Below are 16,577 nucleotides of genomic sequence, written 5' to 3' on the forward strand. Positions count from 1 at the left end.
TTTTTTAATCAAATTCGTTCTTTAAAGATTTTAAATTACTCATATTAGTCCTTTTGTCATTTTGTTTGTTGATAGTGTCAAAATTTACTAATGATGTTACATGTTAAGTGACACCCTAACACACACTTAGGAGTCTTAATTGAATATTAACATGATTAGTTTATAATTAGATCAAAATAACCTCAAATTGAGGGATTCAAATGCTTCAAGTTCTCCTCTCAATTAGATTTTGATTTGATCTAATTTCATAAACTAATCATATTAATAATCAATTAAAACTCCTAAATGTGTGTTGGGGTGTTACTTAATATGACACATTAACAAATTTTGACACCATCAACAAATAAAGTGATGGAAGGACTAACATGACTATTTTAAAATCTTTAAAAGACGAATTTGATTAAAAAAATATTTCAGGACCAATTTAAAGAACAAGTGATCTTTTAGAGACTAATTTGATCATTTACTCTAATAAAAAAATATGATGATAATTGCTTTATCAAATGAAATGTATCATTTTATCTTAACATCGCATAAAAATTCGACAGCCCGAAAAATTTTGTCTCATCATTATTGCCAGAAATTCGACTAAAACTCTTATGGTAATACTCGCACCAAATTAAGTGGAAGCATTTTGGTGCTAAATTTTTGTTGGATTTAATGTCAAATTTTTAATTTCAGAGATAATTTCTCTTACTTTCTAAATTTTATTATTATCGTCGAAAATTCTAACAGTAATTTCTATTGTAATAGAAAGAAATTTTTTTGACAAAAAATCTCACGATAAAAACTGCATTTTTAGAGTGTCAATTTAATATCTAAAATACTTGTATCATGTGTTAAAATTGGTGAGCTCCAGAGAGTTAGTGAAGAAAATTTCATGAAAAATATTGCTGTGAAGAACCATGACTAAAGAGAGAAGGTTCAAATCATTATACTTCATTTCTATGAATTTTTTCTAACTGAGTTTGTTTACACATTCTGATATAAATAGTGTTCACTGCTTACTAACCTTCTAGAAGAAGAACTATAACTAACTCTCCCTATTTCGGTACAATAACTAACTTGCCACATCAGTTTCTCTAACCAACTAATTATACAACTACTTAACTACTATACAACAACTCAGCTACTATAATAGAAGGTTTATCTCACCCAATATTTGTTGTCTGATTTGTAGTCAAAATCAGCTGTAACTTGGTCATTTGCTCTTGCCATTTGTCTCTTACAACATGGCAATCAATTTCTATGCGCTTGGTCTTCTCATGAAATGTTGGATTGGTTGCAACATGAAGGGCCGATTGGCTGTATGTCACAATAAATTGCAATCAACTTTCTTAGTTCAATTTGCAAATCATTTAGTATGTATGTGATCCACTGGGCTTCTCTAGTTGTCATGGTAAGTGCTCTGTGCTCAGCTTCACATGATGAGCTTGCCACTGTCCCTTGCTTCTTACTTTTTCAAGAGACTATTGAGGTTCTTATAAAAAAACAATAGCCAGATATCGATCTTCATGTGTCGGGACAGATTCTCCAGTCACTGTCAGAAAAACCTGTTGGTTCTATGTCAGTTTGAGCAGAAAATATCAACCCCAAGGATGGTGTCCCTTTGAGGTATTTCAGTACTCAAAGGGCTGCCTCAAAATTGGCTCAACTTTCCTGCCGCATAACTAATTTTTATTCTGGTGTTAGTTAGATAAATCAATTTTCCAACCAATCTTCTATATTCAGTAGTTAATGTGAGTGGTGTCCCTGAGGTCTTTGCCAACTTTTGAGTGTAGTCCATAGGAGTTGAGGCAGATTTAGTGTCTAGCAAGCTATATTCCTTGATTAGATTGAGGCAGTACTTCCTTTAACATAGCCGAATCCCCCTCTTACATCGATTCACCTCTAATCCCAAGAAGAACTTCAATTCTCCAATGTCCTTGATTTTGAACAAGTCATGGAGATGCTATTTTAAAGTTGTAATTTCATTCATGTCATCCCCTACTAAGAGGAGATAATTGACATACACTAAAACTGCAGTCAAACCGGAACCAAAAAATTTGGTGAATAAACTGTAGTCATGTTTGGACTGAGCATAACCAGCCTTCAGTAACGTAGAGATGAGTTTAGTGTTCTACTACCTGCTTGCCTGTTTCAACCCATAAAGTGAATGACTCAATCTGCAAACCATGTTTGGTGTTGGAAAAGGGAGCCTGGGGGGAGAGGGCTCATGTAGACCTTTTCAACTAAATCCCCATGTAAGAAAGCTGTGTTGACATCTATCTGGTGCACAAACCCGTTTCTTACAGTAGCAATGGACAAAATAATGCGCAGTGTATTCATTTTTATGAATCGGCTAAAAGTTTTAAAGTAGTCAATACTAACCGTTCGGGTAAATCCTTGAGCAACAAGCCTCGCTTTTTATCTTTCTATGGAACCATCAGCTCTCAATTTCAACTTGAATACCCATTTGCAGCCCACTGCTCTTTTGGCAACAAGGAGTGATGTTAAAGTCCAAGTATTATTCTACTTTAAAGCAGCAAGTTTCACATTAATTGCTTCTTGCCAGTTTTGATCACAGATGGCCTTAGCATAGCTTTTAGGCTCTTTGTGTATGAGCTGGTTTTGTAAGAACCTGATTTTTGGTAAATAGACTTTTTTTACTATTTTAAAATTTATCCTGCAAAATTCTGAACCGCGGCCCAATAAGAAATAGTGAAGCAGGGCCAATGGTGAAAAAAACAAAGATTAAAAAATGAAAAAAATAAAAAATTAAATAGAAAATGCCATTAATAAGGCCAAAATTACTTTTAGTGACGGTTTTGCGTGCGCCGAGAAAAACTCTAGTAACCGAAAACCTTTGAACCAGTGGTAAAAATAATTTCTACCCAAGTAAATGTGTCTCTAAACTTATATTAGTCATCCTTCCATGATTTACTTCTTTAAGAATAAATATTAGTCATTAATTATTTTACCGCACGATAAAAGTTACCCGAACCAAATTTATGGCTTGTATTCTGCAAACGACTCCTAGAGACTTCGAATCCTCTTACTTGTTTTCCAAAAAACTCTCTCCTCTCTCTTAACCTCTGGACCGAGATTATCTCAGCCTCACCCCTCTCTGTTGTGTTTTTAACCTCGAGTAACTAACTTCGGTTAATTGCATATAAGCTCGATGCGCAAATGCTGACCAAGCTTCCTCATTTTCACGCCCCTTATTCATTAAAGCCCAACCCTTGATCACAAAAACTTCAGCCTCTTTTACCATCATAAATTCATCAAGACTTTGATTTTTTTTTATTTAAGGAAGCATTGGTCACAAAATTCAAAAACACTTTATGCATTTTGTTACCTTTTTACCATGTTTTAGAGTAAGAAAGAGAGAGTAAATTATGCACCTCTCCTCCACATCCCAGCCCTTATTTCTCACTGTTCTTACATTGTTCTTCAAGTGTTCTTCAAGGACTCAAGCCATACAAACACAAACCTTTGCCCATTTTTGCTAATTCTTGTGTTTATACCGAAATTTTGGCAAGTAGATTATTGTTCCTTTTCCTTTCATTCTCTATTTTTTTCAACAGTAGCCATGATAAATTCTCACTCTCCTCCATGTATATAAAACTCCTCTTGAAGCACCCATGGAGCACACCTAAGGAGTTAGAGAAATTTTAGCTCAAAGTGGTTGAATTTTGACGTTTTTGCGACACTTTCGGCCAAAAAAATGAAACTGCACTACGACTAGCTGTGTTTCTGCCTTTGTGTGCAAAATTTCTAGCATGTAAAAAGTTTAATAACTGAATTAAATAAAATCTAAGGGTTAGGATTAGTTAGAATATGTTTGTACTTACTTTCGGTGTTTACATGAACCACTTTGTGGGGAATTTGTGCTTATTTTGAAATTCTAAAAATTCTGTGAGTTACCGCTATTTTCCCTTACTAAATATGTGTAATATATTATATAATTGCCTCAATATTTTGTACGGTAACAGCCAAAAATATTGAAGCACTTGAGGTTTACGTTTCAAGCTTTAAATGTCACACAAGTGAAGAAAAATGCAAAAAGTGTACCTCTGAAAATTTTAGTCACTAAGAGTCCGAAAATTATAGTAAAAAAGAGTTTAAAAGTAGTTAGAAAAATATTTTTAATTCTATGGAACAAGTAGGTACAAATAAAACTGGTGTTATGGTCATTTTCGAGTAAAAAGGAGGTTAAAAATATAATATAGACAAGATATAAGTAAAATTCTAAATTTAATAGGTTTAGGAACCAAATAATAATTGTATAAACTATTTGGGTCAAAATTATATTTAAAATAAAATTTTACACCTAAATAAAAGTTTTAGTAAAAGTTAGGGTTAAAACGATAAAAAACGATAATTAGAGCAAGTAAATAAATTAATAAAGGGTAAATTGGTTTTCAAGTTCCTAAATGGTAAAAATTGGCTTTTAATAAAAATATTAGGAGTAATTTTGGTTATAGAAAATTATTAGGATTAATCCGGTAAAATTTTTATGCTAAAAAGGTTAAACGGTAAAACCAGAACACTTAGGACAAAAATGAAAATTTTTAGGTATAAAGCACAAAATAAAAATGATTAATAAACTTAATGAAGGATACAAGGTTTATGAGAAAAATATGAAGATATAATGGTAAAATAATAACATTAGTGGTAAAAGCGTCATTAAAAATCTAACAAAAACGGTAAAAGAGAAGTTAAGTAAAAAAGACAAAATGTTAAAATGTAACAAGGTTGAGATACATTAAGAAAGAACCATGCACAAGTCTTTATAAAAGAAGGGCAGAGAATTTCCTTAAAAATAAATTTTGTTGAGATGTGCCACGAAAAAAGAAACTGTAAACTCCAAGGTGTTAAGAGATACCTGGCAGAGTGGACTTCCATCTTGCATGGCCAGAGACTATATGAACATGGGAACGTCTGCCATACGGACTGTTACTTACAGGAGCACCTTGTATTTTAAGGTCATTCTTTACTAGTGTCGCGACTGTATTTGTATGACTGATTTTAAGGTCATTCTTTACTTGTGGTTGCATTTGTTTGTATGACTGATTATTGTTGTGACCTTGTAAAAGATTAGACTTAGGCTACGGACCCCTCAAGTTTTTCGTATAGTACTTTGCTGGAAACTTTAGGTTTTCACCCCCTTTTCCATTTCCGCAGATGGGGACCGGCATGATCTTCTTTGAGTACCCAACGTACAGCAACTACGTGGACCCCAAAACGGGAGCGCGGTGTTTTGGGATAATCTGCATACACATAACTACTACCTTCCCGACCATTCTTTCTCTCACCCTTTGCTCAGGCAGGAGTTTTGATCCTGATAGGCCCTATGACACACTGCTATCCAAGCTTCACCCCGGTAGAGGCTGGTATCCTTTCTTGCCTTATCCCCTGAACGTGGCAGAGCTGATACCGGAGTCCCCGATCGTTGATATACCCAAGTACCAACCATGGTTCAACCCTAATGAGGATCAAGTGGTCTCCGATATTCCTATGCCCGACGCTTTACCACCATCCCCCACAGCCGAGCCAAGGTTTAATAGGCCAAGGGTTCTCGAGAGCTCTTGGTCCGTACCTTCATCAGCATATAGCTCAGAGGTGTGGATCGATCAGATGATGACAGACCTGTACTCTAGTTCTTTCGAGACCGGGAAGGAGGACTCCACTGAGGATGTGAGCAGCAACAACATCACGGACACGTCAGAGTGATTCTCTCGTTTCAGTATAATGTGTCAGCAACTTCCAGATATCCAATATCAGTGGTAGTGGTAGTGGTAGTGGTAGTGGTAGTAGTAGTGGTAGTGGTAGTAGTAGTAGTGGTCTTTGCCCTTGCTCTGGATAGAATTTTCGGAGGGCTAACTCTTTTGTATATATTTAATAAGTAGAGCGGGTCCCAGACTAGGGTGGCTCTTGTGAGCCGGGGCCTGTAAGTATAAATAATGGAGTATGTATATATTATAATAAGCAGTTAAGTATGAACTTGGGTTATATAATCAACTAAGCCTACGGGCATTTTATGTATGCTATGATTATGCTTTGCGATGCTTATCTCTTCCTTGTGTTATCTACTTAACTTACAATTATTCCCACATGCTCGACTAGAAACGATATTCTTGGGTAACGCAACGGACTCATATGTATGTACTTGATATATGGTCTAGAGTCCCTAAAGTCAACTGAATAGTAGCGCCTAGCTGCTAGCCTTGGTCATGACGGGCTAGAAGTTAGGTCGTTACAAGTTTAAGGGAGGATTCTGTAATTGAAGAGAAGACTCATGCATTGGTATGCAAGGTGCTAATGTATTTATGAATTTTGACCCAAAAAATAGGATTGATGATTGTTCAAAGAAATTATGTGCTTGTTCATGTATGAATTCAAGATTATCTTCTAAAAATTACAAATGAGACTGCTGTGAAATATTACAAGAAATTGAAGGACAGTTGGTGTCTAGTTGTTGTGATGAAGTTGTCATGTAGCGAAAATCAGTGAGGTAAAAAGGTCTTTTCTTTTTTTTAGATGATCTTCTAAGTGTTTGTGATTGTATGTTATGCATTGTATGAATGTTCCTACTATTCTCTGGCTGTGTAGAATTTTGAGGTTGTGTATCTAAAGTTGTGTGATACATTGTGTGTCTATCTAAAACATGAGATGCAGAATCTATTACACCAAATCACTATTTGTGAAAAATGTTGGTGCATTATTCGAAATTGTGAGCCAAGGATCATCAAAAAAACCTAAATGCTGCACATGTGTGTGAGATGCAGAATACTTATTTCGATCGCTCTAGGTAGGGTGCTGGAAAACTTCTGAAAAAGGAAACGTATTTTCATAGAAGAAGACATTTCTAAAGACAAATATATTTCTAGTTCACATCATATAGTATATAGCCTTTAACTCCTTCTTTAATGTCTAAAAACACACATTTTCTAGCTTTGGCATCCAGTTTGGTTCTAAGACTGACAAATGTAGAGGCATACACCAAACAGCCAAAAACTCTCAAGTAAGAAATGTTAGGTATCTTATATTTTAGAATTTGATATGGTTATTGATTTTTCAATAATTTGCTTGGTATTCTATTAATAATATGAATAGCATACCCAACTGCAAGATTTCATAATTTTTTTGGCATGTTAGCATGGAACATCAACGTGCGAGTTACCTCTAAAATGTGTTAATGTTTCTGTTCTACAGTGCCATCTTGTTGTGGAGTTTTAACACAACTAATTTGGTGAATGATTCCTTTAGAGGCATAGTACTATGTTAATCAAAATTCAAGCCTATTATCTAATCTAAGCCTTTTAGTTGTGACTCCATATTGATTTTCAATAATTTGAATGAACACATTTATTAATTGTAAAACTTTAACTTTGATTTTCATGAAATAAAGCCAAATGTATCTATTTTTTCATCAACTACAGTTAGAAAGTACTTGTTATCTAGAATATATGTAGTGTTGATAGGTCTCCAAATATCCATGTGAACAATGTCAAATTTATTATCACTCTTTGAAATTCTAGAAACAAAGGGCAACCGTTTCTATTTTGCATAATGGCATGAATCGCATGGCTTGCTTGAAGCTGAATGTGTCATGTCATTATACAATTTTTGCATTACATTTATTCTATTGTCTAGTAAATGACCTAACCTAAAATGCAATATTGCATCATGAATTAGGAGTGCAGTGTGTGAATAATGTGCATCAGGACTTGTATGTGATGTGGATGTGAGTGCAGTTGCTACTATAGCTGGAATGGGAACAAGATTTTCAAAATCATATAGTCCCTTCCTTTGCTCAGCTACACCAATTGTTTTCAAAGTATTCTTGTCCTAAATTTCACACCTAGCACCATCAAAAATTAATTTGCATTTTAGATCAGCAGTAAACTTTGACACAAATCAAGTTGAACTTAAAGGTTGGAATATAAAACATATGTAGCAAATGAAACTGTTCTAAAAACACTATAGTGCCAGCCGAGTTTGCTAGCATGGTTGTGCCACCAGCCATGTTAATGAGGACTGGTCTTATGTGATAAAGATTTTTGAAGGAATTTTTAGAATATGCAACATGGTTTATGGCTCTTTAATCTATGACCATGAATTATTATTAAAAACTGATCATGATATGATGTATGAGATACCTTGATTTGATGGAAGTGTGGTAGAAGTTATCTGGTTTATGCTATTGATGGGCGGATAATTTATACGCTTTTTGGCATTGTTTTTAGTATGTTTTTAGTAGAATCTAGTTACTTTTAGGGATGTTTTCATTAGTTTTTATGTTAAATTCACATTTCTAGACTTTACTACGAGTTTGTGTGTTTTTCTGTGATTTCAGGTATTTTCTGGCTGAAATTGAGGGACTTGAGCAAAAATCAGATTTAGAGGTTGAAGAAGGACTGCTGATGTTGTTGGATTCTGACCTCCCTGCACTCAAAATGAATTTTCTGGAGCTACAGAACTCAAAATGGCGCGTTTCCAATTACATTGGAAAGTAGACATTTAGGGCTTTCCAGCAATATATAATAGTCCATACTTTGCCCAAGTTTAGACGACGCAAACTGGCATTCAACGCCAGCTCTCTGCCCAATTCTGGCGTCCAGCGCCAGAAACAAGCTGCAAAGTGGAGTTCAACGCCCAAACTGGCACAAAAGCTGGCGTTCAACTCCAAGAAGGACCTCTACATGTGCAACACTTAAGTTCAGCCCAAGCACACACCAAGTGGGCCCCGGAAGTGGATTTATGCATCAATTACTTACTTTTGTAAACCCTAGTAGCTAGTTTATTATAAATAGGACCTTTTACTATTGTATTAGACATCTTTGAATCTTGGGAATCATCTTTGGACGCCTGGTTCTTAGATCAGAGGGGCTGGCCATTCGGCCATGCCTGGACCTTTCACTTATGTATTTTCCAACGGTAGAGTTTCTGCACTCCATAGATTAAGGTGTGGAGCTCTGCTGTTCCTCAAAGATTAATGCAAAGTACTACTGTTTTCTATTCAATTCATCTTATTTCGCTTCTATGATATTCATTCGCACTTCAACCTGAATGTGATGAACGTGACAATCATCATCATTCCCTATGAACGCGTGCCTGACAACCACTTCCGTTCTACATTAGATTGAATGAGTATCTCTTAGATCTCTTAATCAGAATCTTCGTGGTGTAAGCTAGAATGATGGCGGCATTCAAGAGAATCCGGAAAGTCTAAACCTTGTCTGTGGTATTCCGAGTAGGATTCAATGATTGAATGACTGTGACGAGCTTCAAACTCGCGATTGCTGGGCATAGTGACAGACGCAAAAGGATAGTAAATCCTATTCCAGCATGATCGAGAACCGACAGATGAATAGCCGTGCCGTGACAGGGTGCGTTGACCATTTTCACTGAGAGGATATGATGTAACCATTGACAAGGGTGATGCCTCCAGACGATTAGCCGTGCCGTGACAGGGCATTTGGATCATTTTCCCGAGAGAAGATCGAAAGTAGCCATTGACAATGGTGATGCATTACATAAAGTCAGCCATGGAAAAGAGTAAGACTGATTGGATGAAGATAGCAGGAAAGCAGAGGTTCAGAGGAACAAAAGCATCTCTATTCGCTTATCTGAAATTCTCACCAATGATTTACATAAGTATTTCTATCCCTATTTTATTAATTAATTTCGAAAACCCCATTACTATTTTATATCCGCCTGACTGAGATTTACAAGGTGACCATAGCTTGCTTCATACCAACAATCTCCGTGGGATTCGACCCTTACTCACGTAAGGTATTACTTGGACGACCCAGTGCACTTGCTGGTTAGTTGTGCGAAGTTGTGAACCATGGTATTGGCATCATGTTTTTGGCGCCATCACCAGGGAAAGAAAGAGCAATGAATTTTACATAATCAAAGTGTAATCACAATTTCTGCGCACCAAATTTTTGGCGCCGTTGCCGGGGATTGTTCGAGTTTGGACAACTGACGGTTCATCTTGTTGCTCAGGTTAGGTAATTTTCTTTTTGTTTTGTTTTCAAAAATTTTTCAAAAATCTTTCAAAATTTTCTCATTTGTTTTCAAAAAAAAATACAAAGAAATTAGAAAATCATAAAAATCAAAAATATTTTTTGTGTTTCTTGTTTGAGTCTTGAGTCATGTTATAAGTTTGGTGTCAATTGCATATTCATCTTGCATTTTTCAAAAATTCATGCATTCATAGTGTTCTTTATGATCTTCAAGTTGTTCTTGGTAAGTCTTCTTGTTTGATCTTTGCATTTGCATGTTTTGTGTCTTTTCTTGTTTTTCATATGCATTCTTGAATTCTTAGTGTCTAAGCATTAAAGAATTCTAAGTTTGGTGTCTTGCATGTTTTCTTTGCATTAAAAATTTTTCTAAAATATGTTCTTGGTATTCATCATGATCTTCATAGTGTTCTTGGTGTTCATCTTGACATTCATAGCATTCTTGCATGCATCACATGTTTTGATCTAAAATTCTCATGCATTGCATCATTTTTCTTGTTTTTCTCTCTCATCATAAAAATTCCAAAAATAAAAAAAAATATCTTTCCCTTTTTCTCTCTTAAAATTTCGAAAATTAGATTTGACTTTTTCAAAAATTTTTAAAATCTAGTTGTTTTTATGAGTCAAATCAAATTTTCAATTTAAAAATCTTATCTTTTTCAAAATCTTTTTCAAAAATCAAATCTTTTTCAATTTTCTTAGTTATTTTCGAAAATTCTAAAAACATTTTTCAAAAATATTTTTCTTATTTTTATACCAAATTTTCGAAAATAACATCACCAATTAATGTTTTGATTCAAAAATTTCAAGTTTGTTACTTACTTGTTAAGAAAGATTCAAACTTTAAGTTCTAGAATCATATCTTGTGATTTCTTGTGAATCAAGTCATTAATTGTGATTTTAAAAATCAAATCTTTTTCAAAACTAAGTTCAATCATATCTTTTCAAAAATATCTTCCTATCTTATTTTTTTCAAAAATTTGATTTCAAAATATCTTCTCTAACTTCTTATCTCCTTATCTTTTCAAAATTGATTTTCAAAATTTGTTTCAACTAACTAACTAACTTTTTGTTTGTTTCTTATCTTTTTCAAAACCACCTAACTAACTCTCTCTCTTTATTTTTCGAAAATATCTCCCCCTTTTTCAAAAAATTTCTTTTTAATTAACTAATTATTTTAATTTTTTGATTTTCATTTTCGAAAATTTCTAACCTTTTTCAAAATTACTTTTCGAAAATTACTAACTCTTTTTCAAAAACTATTTTCGAAAATCCTCTCCCTTTCTCATCCTATTCTATTTATTTATTCATCGACTAACACTTCTCTTCATCTCACATCACTGCTCCTATCCTTACCCTTGTGTTTGGATTCTTCATTTTTCTTCACCCCTATTCCTTTTCTTCTTCTACTAACAATAAGGAACCTCTTTACTGTGACATAGAGGATTCCTCTTCTTTTCTTTTTCTCTTCTCTTTCTTATGAGCAGGGACAGAGAAAAAGACATTCTTGTTAAAGCTGATCCAGAACCTGAAGATCCTTTTCAGTTCTTAACTGAATTCTTGCAGATCTGTGATACTGTTAAGACTAATGAAGTAGATCCTGAAGTCTACAGGCTCATGCTTTTCCCTTTTGCTGAAAGAGACAGAGCTAGAATATGGTTGGACTCTCAACCTAAAGACAACCTGAACTCTTGGGATAAGCTGGTCACGGCTTTCTTAGCCAAGTTCTTTCCTCCTCAAAAGCTGAGCAAGCTTAGAGCTGATGTTCAAACCTTCAGACAGAAAGAAGGTGAATCCCTCTATGAAGCTTGGGAAAGATACAAGCAGCTGACCAAAAAGTGTCCTTCTGACATGCTTTCAGAATGGACCATCCTGGATATATTCTATGATGGTTTATCTGAGCTATCAAAGATGTCATTGGATACTTCTGCAGGTGGATCCATTCACCTAAAGAAAACGCCTGCAGAAGCTCAAGAACTCATTGATATGGTTGCTAATAACCAGTTCATGTACACTTCTGAGAGGAATCCTGTGAGTAATGGGACGCCTATGAAGAAGGGAGTTCTTGAAGTTGATACTCTGAATGCCATATTGGCTCAGAACAAAATATTGACTCAGCAAGTCAATATGATTTCTCAGAGTCTGAATGGAATGCAAGCTGCATCCAACAGTACTCAAGAGGCTTCTTATGCAGAAGAAGCTTATGATCCTGAAAACCCTGCAATAGCAGAGGTGAATTACTTAGGTGAACCTTATGGAAACACCTATAACCCATCATGGAGAAATCATCCAAATCTCTCATGGAAGGATCAAAGGCCTCAACAAGGCTTTAATAATGGTGGAAGAAACAGGTTTAACAATAATAAACCTTTTCCATCATCCACTCAGCAACAGACAGAGAACTCTGAACAAAATACTTCTAATTTAGCAAACTTAGTTTCTGATCTATCCAAGGCCACTGTAAGTTTCATGAATGAAACAAGGTCTTCCATTAGAAATTTGGAAGCACAAGTGGGCCAGCTGAGTAAAAGGATCACTGAAATCCCTCCTAGTACTCTCCCAAGCAATACAGAAGAGAATCCAAAAGGAGAGTGCAAGGCCATTGACATAAGCACCATGGCCGAACCTGTAAGGGAAGGAAAGGACATGAATCCCAAGGGGGAAGACCTCCTGGGACGTCCAGTGATCAATAAGGAGTTTCCCTCTGAGGAACCAAAGGAATCTGAGACTCATCTAGAGACCATAGAGATTCCATTGAACCTCCTTATGCCATTCATGAGCTCTGATGAGTATTCCTCTTCTGAAGAGAATGAGGATGTCATCGAAGAGCAAAATGCCAAGTTTCTTGGTGCAATCATGAAGCTGAATGCCAAATTATTTGGTATTGAAACTTGGGAAGATGAACATCCCTTGTTCACCAATGAACTAAGTGATCTGGATCAACTGACATTGCCTCAGAAGAGACAGGATCCTGGAAAGTTCATAATACCTTGTACCATAGGCACCATGATCTTTAAGGCTCTGTGTGACCTTGGTTCAGGAATAAACCTCATGCCCCTCTCTGTAATAGAGAAGCTGGGAATCTATGGGGTGCAAGCTGCTAGAATCTCATTAGAGATGGCAGATAATTCAAGAAAACAGGCTTATGGACAAGTAGAGGACGTGTTAGTAAAGGTTGAAGGCCTTTACATCCCTGCTGATTTCATAGTCCGGGATACTGGAAAGGAAGAGGATGAATCCATCATCCTAGGAAGACCTTTCCTAGCCACAGCAAGAGCTGTGATTGATGTGGACAGAGGAGAATTGATCCTTCAATTAAATAAGAACAACTTTGTGTTTACAACTCAAGGATCTCTCTCTGCATCCATGGAGAGGAAGCAGAAAAAGCTTCTCTCAAAGCAGAGTCAACCAAAGCCCCCACAGTCAGACTCTAAGTTTGGTGTTGGGAGGCCACAACCAAACTCTAAGTTTGGTGTTGAACTCCCATATCCAAACTCTAAGTTTGGTGTTGGGGGAGTCTCAACAATGCTCTGAACATCTGTGAGGCTCCATGAGAGCCCACTGTCAAGCTATTGACATTAAATAAGCGCTTGTTGGGAGGCAACCCAATTTCTATTTATCTAACTATATTTTTCTTAGTTATATGTCTTTATAGGTTCATGATCATGAGGAGTCACAAAATAAATATAAAAATTGAAAACGGAATCAAAAACAGCAGAAGAAAAATCACACCCTGGAGGAAGCATCTGCCTGGCGTTCAACGCCAGAACAGAGCATGGTTCTGGCGCTGAACGCCCAAAATGGGCAGTATCTGGGCGCTGAACGCCCAAAATGGGCATCATCTGGGCGCTGAACGCCAGAATTGCACCCTGGAGAGGAGCTGGCGCTGAACGCCCAGAACAAGCATGGTTCTGGTGTTCAACGCCAGAAATGGGCAACAAATGGGCATTGAACGCCCAAAATGGGCACCAACCTGGCGCTGAACGCCCAGAGTTGTGTGCAAGGGCATTTTACATGCCTAATTTGGTGCAAGGTTGTAAATCCTTGAACACCTCAGGATCTGTGGACCCCACAGAATCCCCACCTACCTCCACTCACTTCTTCTCACCCCTCACCACTCTCTTTCACAAAATCCCATAAACACTCTTCCCCAAAACCCTTCACCAATCACCTCAATCTCTCTTCCCCATCACCTCCTCACCACTCACATCCACCCACTCATCCCCATAAACCTACCTCATAAACTCCAACTACCTTCAAAATTCAAAATCAATTTCCCACCCAAACCCACCCTAAATGGTTGAAACTCCACCCCCTCCCATCCCTATATATAACCCTCCACTCTTCCTCATTTTCACACAATACAACCCTCTCTTCTCTTCTTGGCCGAAACACAACCCCTTCTCCCTCTCCTCCATTTCTTCTTCTTCTTCATCTATTCTTTCTTCTCTTGCTCGAGGGCGAGCAAAATTCTAAGTTTGGTGTGGTAAAAGCATAAGCTTTTTGTTTTTCCATTACCATTGATGGCACCTAAGACCGGAGAATCCTCTAGAAAAGGAAAAGGGAAGACAAAAGCTTCCACCTCCGAGTCATGGGAGATGGAAAGGTTCATCTCCAAAGCCCATCAAGACCACTTCTATGATGTTGTGGCCAAGAAGAAGGTGATCCCCGAGGTCCCTTTCAAACTCAAAAGAAATGAGTATCCGGAGATCCGACATGAAATTCAAAGAAGAGGCTGGGAAGTTCTAACAAATCCCATCCAACAAGTCGGCATCCTAATGGTTCAAGAGTTCTATGCCAATGCATGGATCACCAAGAACCATGATCAAAGTAAGAACCCGGATCCAAAGAACTATGTTACAATGGTTCGGGGGAAATACTTAGATTTTAGTCCGGAAAATGTGAGGTTGGCGTTCAACTTGCCAAACATGGAAGAGAACGTACGCCCCTATACAAGGAGAGTCAACTTTGATCAAAGGTTGGACCAAGTCCTTATGGACATATGTGTAGAAGGAGCTCAATGGAAAATTGACTCAAAAGGCAAACCGGTTCAACTAAGAAGACTGGACCTTAAGCCTGTAGCTAGAGGATGGTTGGAGTTCATTCAATGCTCAATCATTCTCACTAGCAACCGGTCTGAAGTTACTATAGACCGGGCCATCATGATCCATAGCATCATGATTGGAGAAGAGGTGGAAGTTCATGAGATTATACCTCAAGAACTCTACAAGGTGGCTGACAAGTCCTCCACTATGGCAAGGTTAGCCTTTCCTCACCTCATTTGCCACCTATGCAATTCGGCTGGGGTTGACATAGAGGGAGATATCCTCATTAAAGAGGACAAGCCCATCACTAAGAAAAAGATGGAGCAAGCAAGAGAGCCCATTCATGGAGCTTAAGAGGCGTATGAAGCTCATCACCATGAGATCCCGGAGATGCCTCAAATGCATTTTCCTCCACAAAACTATTGGGAGCAAATCAACACCTCCCTAGGAGAATTGAGTTCCAATATGGAACAACTAAGGGTGGAACATCAAGAGCACTCCATCATCCTCCATGAAATAAGAGAAGATCAAAAAGCAATGAGGGAGGAGCAACAAAGACAAGGAAGAGACATAGAAGAGCTCAAAGACATCATTGGTTCCTCAAGAAGGAAACGCCACCATCACTAAGGTGGATTCATTCCTTGTTCTTATTTCTTCTGTTTTTCGTTTTCTATGTTATGTGCTTATCTATGTTTGTGTCTTCATTACATGATCATTAGTAGTTAGTAACTATGTCTTAAAGTTATGAATGTCCTATGAATCCATCACCTCTCTTAAATGAAAAATGTTTTAATTCAAAAGAACAAGAAGTACATGAGTTTCGAATTTATCCTTGAACTTAGTTTAATTATATTGATGTGGTGACAATGCTTCTTGTTTTCTGAATGTATGCTTGATCAGTGCATATGTCTTTTGAAGTTGTTGTTTAAGAATGTTAAATATGTTGGCTCTTAAAAGAATGATGACTAGGAGACATGTTATTTGATAATCTGAAAAATCATAAAAATGATTCTTGAAGCAAGAAAAAGCATCAAAGAACAAAGCTTGCAGAAAAAAAAAAGCAAGCAGAAAAAGCCAAAAGCTCTTAAAACCAAGAGGCAAGAGCAAAAAGCCAATAACCCTTAAAACCAAAAGGCAAGGGCAAATAAAAAGGATCCCAAGGCTTTGAGCATCAGTGGATAGGAGGGCCTAAAGGAATAAAATCTTGGTCTAAGCGGCTAAACCAAGCTGTCCCTAACCATGTGCTTGTGGCGTGTAGGTGTCAAGTGAAAACTTGAGACTGAGCGGTTAAAGTCAAGGTCCAAAGCAAAAAAAAAAAAGGAGTGTGCTTAAGAACCCTGGACACCTCTAATTGGGGACTTTAGCAAAGCTGAGTCACAATCTGAAAAGGTTCACCCAATTAAGTGTCTGTGGCATTTATGTATCCGGTGGTAATACTGGAAAACAAAGTGCTTAGGGCCACGGCCAAGACTCATAAAGAAGTTGTGTTCAAGAATCATCATACTGAACTAGGAGAATC

The 16,577-nt window shown here is 36.9% G+C and overlaps 1 non-coding gene across 1 annotated transcript; it reads right to left on the reverse strand.

Annotated features, from left to right (window-relative positions):
* Positions 1-11,762: 11,762 nt before the first annotated feature.
* On the reverse strand, positions 11,763-11,870 carry LOC148562876 (small nucleolar RNA R71). Its single transcript, XR_015887626.1, has one exon. It is a non-coding gene; the product is annotated as a small nucleolar RNA R71 (small nucleolar RNA).
* Between the last annotated feature and the right edge of the window lie 4,707 nt (positions 11,871-16,577).

Source organism: Arachis ipaensis, chromosome B6 (assembly GCF_059453495.1).
Source record: "Arachis ipaensis isolate K30076 ecotype BB chromosome B6, ASM5945349v1, whole genome shotgun sequence".
NCBI classification, from domain to species: domain Eukaryota; kingdom Viridiplantae; phylum Streptophyta; class Magnoliopsida; order Fabales; family Fabaceae; genus Arachis; species Arachis ipaensis.